The 8,137-nt window shown below is 50.6% G+C and overlaps 1 pseudogene; it reads right to left on the reverse strand.

Annotated features, from left to right (window-relative positions):
- Positions 1–491: 491 nt before the first annotated feature.
- On the reverse strand, positions 492–3,858 carry LOC117394488 (uncharacterized; annotated as a pseudogene).
- Between the last annotated feature and the right edge of the window lie 4,279 nt (positions 3,859–8,137).

Here is an 8,137-nt window from a genome sequence, read left to right on the forward strand (position 1 = left end):
GCTGTGCACAGACAGCGCCTGCAGCTCACTGATCCGTTTTGCAGAGTTGATAGCTAAAAGGAAGGCTGTCTTCATAGACAGGTACTTCAGCTCTATGGAGTCTAAAGGCTCAAACGGGGCCTTTGTAAGAGCCTCCAGTACAATGTTAAGGCTCCACTCAGGAAGAACAGTCCTCCTAGGAGGATGTAATCTCTGTGCGCCTTTAAGAAAGCGCGTAGCCAAAAAATGTGCAACCGGAGACCCAGAATCTACAGGGTCATGACAAGCAGATATAGCTGCCAGATACACTTTCAGCGTGGAAGGAGACCTTCCAGCATCAAACAGTTCCTGCAGGAAATGCAATATAACTGGCATCGGGCAAGTAACGGGGTCATGGCTCCTAGCTAGACACCAGGCTTGAAAACATTTCCACTTGTAGGTATAAACTGACCTAGTGGAGTCTGCCCTAGCATTCTGCATAGTGCTCACAACCGCGTCAGACAGCCCCAGGGCTAGCCAGCGGTCCCTTTCAGGGGCCAGACCCACAACTGGAACCTGCTCGGATCCGGGTGCCAAAGGGAGCCCTGTGCCTGAGTGAGGAGATCCAAGCGAAGCGGGATCTCCCAAGGCTGGCCGTCCAGCAGCTGGCACAGGGTCGCAAACCATATCCTCCTGGGCCACCTGGGGGCTACTAGAAGAACTCACGCTTTCTCTGACCGAACTTTCTCCAGGAAAGCCGGGAGCAACGGTATAGGAGGAAAAGCGTACAAAAACGCTTTGGGCCAAACATGCGCTAGGGCGTCTACGCCTAGTGGACTGCCTGAGCGATGGAGGGTGTACCATAGGGGGCAATGTGTCGTCTCTGCCGAAGCGAACAGATCAACCTGCGCCTTCCCGAACCGTTTCCAAATGCGCTCCACTGTCTGGAGGTGGAGACGCCACTCTGACGGATGCGGACCTCTCCTGGAGAGGAAATCCGCTGCCAAGTTCACCACTCCCGGAATGTGCGTCGCCCACAGGGACAGCAGGTTGGTTTGGGCCCATACTAATAGCCTGAAGGCTATGCGATGTAACCCCGGAGACCGAAGGCCTCCCTGGTGGTTGATATACGCTACTACTGTTGTGCTGTCTGTTCGGATTAGCACATGTGCACCGCTCAGCACTGGAAGAAAGTGCTGGAGAGCCAGGAACACCGCCCGCAATTCCAGCATGTTCACGTGCAGGGGTGCCCAGCGGTCTGGCCAGGATCCGTTGACTCCCCTGCCCTGCCAGACTGCTCCCCAGCCCTGGCTGGAGGCATCTGTTGTCACCACTTGGCAATTCAATATTACTCCCATTTGCACCCCTCTGCGCAGGTGAGAGGGAACCCTCCACTAGCGTAGGGCCGCTGAGCATGTGCGAGACACAGTCAACCTGCGGTGTCTGTCTCGTTTGACATTGAGATGAAACGCATTGAGCCACGCTTGCAGCGGGCACATGCGAAGCAAACCCAGCTGGATCGCTTCTGTGGCTGCGGCCATCAGACCCAGTAGTTTCTGGCACAACCTGAGGGTTACCTTCGATCCCTGTCAAAACAGGGAGAGGCAATCCTGAATAGCTGCTATCCTGTCGTACGACAGGTATACGCGCATTGCATTGGAGTCCAGCCGGAGCCCCAAATACGTGGTGGATTGCACTGGTGCGAGCCGACTCTTTGCATCGTTCAAGGCTAAGCCCAGCCTGACCAGATGCTCCGTCACAATTGCCGTGTGGGATAGAGCTCCCTCTCGAGACTGGGAACAAATCAACCAGTCGTCGAGATAGTTCAAAACTCTGATCCCCTGCAGCCGCAGGGGAGCCAGTACAGCGTCTACGTACTTTGAAAACGTACGTGGAGCTAGGGAGAGCCCAAACGGCAGCACAGCAAAATCGTACGCGCTTCCTTGAAAGGAATACCACAGGTATTTCCTGTGCTCTGGACGAATGGGGATATGAAACTATGCGTCCCTCAAGTCCATAGTTGTGAACCAGTCGCCCGGCCGGACAGACTGGAGGATGTGACGGTGTTTCAGAATTCGGAACCTCCTTTCTTTCAGAAACCCGTTCAAGAGCCACAGATCTAAGATGGGGTGAACCCCTCCATCTCTTTTGGGTACCAGAAAGTATCTCGAGTAGTACCCCTCCTCCTGGGAGACGGGGTCTACTCTACGAATGGCTTGCTTGCGCAGCAAGGCGGCCACTTCTTCTTGAAGTACCGAGGCCTGCGAGGGGTCTGTTAGGAAGGTGTTTATAACACCCCAAAAGGGAGGAGGTCCCGAGTGAAACTGAAGCGCATAGCCGGTTTGCACGGTAGCAAGCACCCAGGTATCTGTGGTGCAAGCGCGCCAGTATTGCAGCTGTTGTGCCGAAAAGGGGGTCTGAGGCCGCCAGCCTTCACAGACCCTACTGGGGCTGCTGGGGCTGAGCAGCTTGGGGTGAGCGCGTAACATGCTGGCCCTGAGGACGACCCCTGAGACCCTGGTACGTGGATCGACCATGGCCTGCATTTCCTTTACCTGCTGGTTGGGCTCTGTTACCCTGAAGGCGATGCCTTAGGTCACCCCGTGGGGCTGTGGGGACTGGAACCGTTCTGGTGACAGTTCTGAGCCAACGGCTCGACCTACTCCATGCCGGAGCGCGGGGAGGGAGCAGCGCAGCCACCTGACAGGAAGCCTCTCGGTCTCGAAGAGATTTCTGCAGAATCTCTTCCACAGCTGGCCCAAACGTATGCCCCGGGGATATGGGCACATCCAGCAGCGCAGTCTTATCTGCATCAGGGACCCTGGCCTGTGACAGCCACAGCTGTCTACGCGCCACAACTAAGCCCGCCAGGTTTCGGCCCAGGGCTTGCCCCTGCAGGCTGGAGATCTGCAGCAGTGTATCCGACAGGAGACGCAGCTCCGAAGCCACCAGCTCCGGAAGCGGGGCCTTGCGCAACACTCCATCCAGATACGCAGTCAGCACACTCGCTGTGTTAGCTAAGCGGGTTGCCTGCGCCCCTGCTGCGTACGCTCGCTTTAGATGTGTCTCTGTCACCCTGCACTGAGGGTTAGGACACATTGGGTCTCTAGCGAGCCCCCCGACCGGCGGGGCCCTCACCAGGGCTGCGATAGTGGAGTCTACTGGTGGAAACCCTGCCAGGCCAAGCTTATCCGCGCCCTCCAAGGAGGAGAGCGGCGTAGCCTGCTTGGAGATACTAGGGGCCGAAGCTGGTCTATCCCAGGAGGAGCGAACTTCCTCCACAAAGTCTAGGAAGGCTGGGAAACACTGCGGGCGTGGAGCCAGCACCTGCGTCCGGAACACGGAGCGGCGTGGCTGTGCTGCCGGTGTCCAGGGAACCTGCAGGAACACTGCAGCACGTTCCATGAGAACCGAGACCGAGCTAGGCAATGGGGTGGAATTGGCTTCTGGGAACGAAGCTGCATCACCGGAGGCGGCTATGGACAGAGCGTCCTCCTGTGCCAGTTGGGGCGTGCCTTCCCACCCTCCTTGCGCTCCCTGCGGGGAGGGGGGATATGTTGCTTGGGGCTGCAGCGGAGCCTGGGCAGGGGCCGATGCTGTGGCCTGTTTGGACAATAGCTCCAGGACCTGGGCCATCTGGGCCTTCAGGTCCATAATGTCCCTTGCCTGCTTGGAACGTTTTACCCGCTTGGCGGCTGGAGACGGGGAGCGGTTACGCTGCGCACTCGGGATGTCAGGCAGGGAGTCCAGGGTCGCGTCGTCGGGGGAACCAAAGGTCGCCGACGACCCCGCCGCATAGGACGCGGAGCTCTCCATTCTGGCTCTCTCCAGACGAGCCTCTTTCACCCTAGGCTGAAAAGCCTCGCAGACGCTACAAGCCACATCCCTTTCGAGGGCCATGGTAGCATGCAGGACACCCAAGCACCGCACACAGAGGGTATGGTTATCCTCTTATGGGATACTGGCGTTACAAGCCGTACGGGCATGGAACCCCGGCATGGGTCTGTTCTTGTTTAGCATAGTTCCCCTTATTTTTTTTTTCTTTTTAGGAACTAATGCGCAGTGAACTAATGCGCAGTGCCTACGCAATGAGAGCAATGTGCACAGCACTGCTTGCCTCGAATGTTCCAGACGCCTTGCGCAGCGGGAGCGTAAACTGCATACTCTGCGCTCTGTGCGTAACTTTTGGGAAGTAGCAACGAACACCTGCGCGTTGTATGCGCTGTGAATATCGTTCTGCGTACACTGCGTACTGGGAACCAAGTACCGTGTGCGTTAAGCTCCTATGCTGGCTTCGGATAATACGCAGCCTGTGCCAAGAGAATCAGGCTATGCGTGCGCCACGGTACCGCAGCACTGGAGAGGACGCTACGCAAAGTGCGTACCCAGGCCGCGTGGTCAACACACACACCTGGTCAGCGCGAAGCGTGTACCAGGGGGGGACAGAGGCCGAAGCCGCGGTGGGTGAAGTTTTTGTCAAGCAAAAATTACAGTTTATAAGAAGGAAGAAAAGGAGAGAGAGAGTACACCGAACGCACATGAACCGAACCACCGCAGCGGTCAGGTTCGGCCGGCGACTCTGCTCGGACCGGGATACGGTAGTACCTAGCCCCGAGGAAGGGAGCGCGGCTGGGTCACTTGACAGCGGGGATACGGCAGGCCTAGCCCCGAGGAGGATACTTGTGTAGCTCTCTATAGGAAAAGACAACTCACTCGCGGGTGGCTGCACAGACAGCCGCTCACATACAACAGACAACAAAGAGAGAGCAGCCCACCAAGGGGGGCCACTGAAAGACAGAAAGACAAAAAACTCTGTCTTTTTCAAGAGTCGTTGATTCCAGGAAAGCATCATGCCAGCTTTCAGCACGAATGCTCGGAACTACAACCGACCCGAATCGACTCAAGGGCTCTTCCTATCAACACGCTCAGTTCTAGACACAGAGGTCCTACCTTACCGTCTTGAGAAGGAAAAAGAGGGAGATCTTCCGGTGAGTGACGGTTTTGTACCCTCGGTAGGTGGGACCGAGTGCGTCATCACAGGAAGGGGCCTTCGGCAGCTCTGATATTAGAGCTCAATATTACCTATCTCTAGGGCAGGGAATATCCCATACATAATGTTGGTGGTCGTCTTCGACTTGAAAGGGAACCTAAGTTTGACCTCGGTAGAATGTCAGCTCTGGTTATGATGCTGGTTGTAAAGAGTTTTTTATGGTGCAGATGGAAATGTGTCATACAGTATGTGTACCAAGGTTTCTACCAGTTCTCTCTCTAGTGTATTTATTTATGTATTTTTCATTTTGTGAATGTAGAGCTCTTGAAAGATGAAAGACAGCTGAATCGGCCTTGGTCAGGCACAGTGCTGGCATTGAAAACTATGTAAAATTCCAGTGCCCTATCTTCATTTTTTGTGTAAAAAAAATAATGTAATTGTATGTAAAAATAATGTGATATCTTGTAACAATTGTAAGTCGCCCCGGATAAGGGCGTCTGCTAAGAAATAAATAATAATAATAATAATTATCTGGAGGTAACACACACTCATTGAGAAGGTCCTCTCCCCCCTGCTTCCCAACACTTCAACACCCCAATTAATGAGCACATGAAAAAAAGGTGTTGTGGTGGGAATACTGGCCTTGCAAGCACCAGGAACACTTTAGTACTGCAGTTAACTTTTTAACGGAAAAGGCACAACAGAACAGACATGCAAAGACAGACTTTCTCTCTTAGAATTGCATTACTTTTTGAAAACTTATCAATGTATCTGAAATATAAATAAACTGAATCTAATTGTATTTCAGATATAGTCTGCATGTATTTGTTAGGCCCTGCTACAACCACTTTATATCCACAGCCATATAGATGACAATAAGTAGACTAAACATGTTGTATTGCATATTATGTGATGCATCACAATTAGTGTGAATTTAATTTACAGACTACAATGACAGTGATACTTGCTACATTTAAAGGCCTGGAAATTAATGGGGGTTTACATTAATTTGACTTCTGCTAACTAGAAATTTTTCACATAAAGTACAGTATATTAATTTGCCAACTAATGCATACCTTCAAATTAACCACTGGAAGAGACACGCACTTCATCATTTAATTTACCCAACCTGAAAACAATGCTTTACAAAAAACAATGTGGCCAAATGGTGTATTATGTGAATGACAAGGAAGTGAATGCAGTGGTTGCCATGGTTTGCCCAGAGTGCTGATTTAAATCTGATAACCCATGTCGGGGGACATCCTGGCTGTACTCTAATAGCCAGAAACAAGAAACCTAGCTTGTATCAGTCGAGGGATGAACAAATATGGAACAGAGTGATTCCCATGATCTCAGTGAATGTAAGTGTGTTAAATCTGTACAGTATTGATTTTGGAGATTGTGAATTAGCTGTGCATAGTTCATGAGAAAATAAATCATTTTTGATTAATTATCCCAAAAATGGGGGTGTTCAAATTACCATGGGAGGGCTCAGTAATACTGTTTAATGACTGAAATCCATAGCGTGATTTTTAACTAAGTAGTTTTGTTTTTATTCAGCTAACTCAGCTAAAAATACCAGCTATTTGCACCATAGTATTAACCCACTGTAAAACCAAGTCCTCTATAGTACACTATGCACAATCAACATCTATATTCTGTAATAAAATGTATCTATAAAATGATATGCACAGTGACTTTTTGTTTATTCTGAGGGTCTTTCTCTGCCATATCACAGCACATGACTTTTTTTTTATTTGAGTAGTCTGTAGGTGAGATTATTCCTTGGTCAAATGCCATAACCTTTAACTCCTTTATCTCTTTCTGCTTTGTACGTGGCCCCATTGAGAGCTCATATTAGAGAGAGGCTTTTGATTGTCTTGATATAATCAGTGCATTGCAAATTAACATTATTCCATGGAAAAGGGATTTTCCCATGGAGCCTTTTTATCCACTACTAAAAAGTATACACAGGGGCTATGAGCATAGCAAGTGGTTTAATTCCTCAGGCCTTTCACCTCTGGAAGCCTGCACGTAAAACCAATGCAGGTCATAAATTTTGAGGGTATAATCTGCAAACACGTGTGGTATCTGCTTCTTCCCCTGGCTGGAATTCATGTTGCTGTTTGAATCTGCGTTGAAATAGGAAAGTGGATTGTAGTTTATTTGTTAGTTAAATTCGTTGCTTGCTAAAGGTGACCAGCCTGTACTTAAAAAATATTAATTAAGTTATCCAAACTGTGTTGGGGTGTGTTGAATTGTGAGGTTGATGCAAATTTTGTGTTAAGTATATGGCTCCTGGCCTACAGGATAGTATAAATTGGCAATCTGTGTCTTAGAACGGCAGCCGCACTCCCCCCGCACTCCCTCCCCTCCCGCACTCTCTCTGGTGCCCTCTGGAACTGTCACTCTTCTGCTAACAAAGTTGATTTCATCTCTGCCTTTGCCTCCCCTCTCTCTCTAGATTTCCTTACTGGCTGAAACCGGCTCTCTCCTGATAACACTGTAACTCCTGCTGCCCTGTCCTCTCTCTGTGTACTGTCCCATACTCCACATCTCACTTGATGGGGAGGTGGGACTGGTCTTCTCCTCTCTCCCTCCTTACTCTTTTCTGTCCCCTCTGACCTCTCCTCACTCTCTGTTAACACCTTTGAATTTCACGCTGTCCAACTAACCTCTCCCTGTCAACTCCTGCTAATTGTACTGTACCGTCCCCCTGGACCTCTCACTCACTTTCTCGATGAACTTGACTATCTCCTCTCCTCCCTCACCTTGCTATCTACCCCAACTATCCTGTTGGGTGATTTCAATATCCATCTCTCCAACCCCACCCACTCTGCTGGATTACTTCTTCTCCTTCATTACTTCATCTTCTCTCTCTCTCCATCCCCTCCTACCCACAAATCTGACCTCAACTTCTCCAGGGTCTGCTGCCCCTCCACCCTTTCTGTCACCCCTCTGGACCTCTCTGATCACTATTTCATCTATTTCTCCCTACTCCACCTACCCCCACTGAGAAAAGAAACAAGGACCAGGGGTCACAAATGGAGATTAGATAAAGGGGCATTCAGAACAGAAAATAGGAGGCACTTTTTTACACAGAGAATTGTGAGGGTCTGGAACCAACTCCCCAGTAATGTTGTTGAAGCTGACATCCTGGAATCCTTCAAAAAGCTGCTTGATGAGATT

This window comes from Acipenser ruthenus, chromosome 3, assembly GCF_902713425.1.
Source record: "Acipenser ruthenus chromosome 3, fAciRut3.2 maternal haplotype, whole genome shotgun sequence".
In the NCBI taxonomy this organism is placed as follows: Eukaryota; Metazoa; Chordata; class Actinopteri; order Acipenseriformes; family Acipenseridae; genus Acipenser; species Acipenser ruthenus.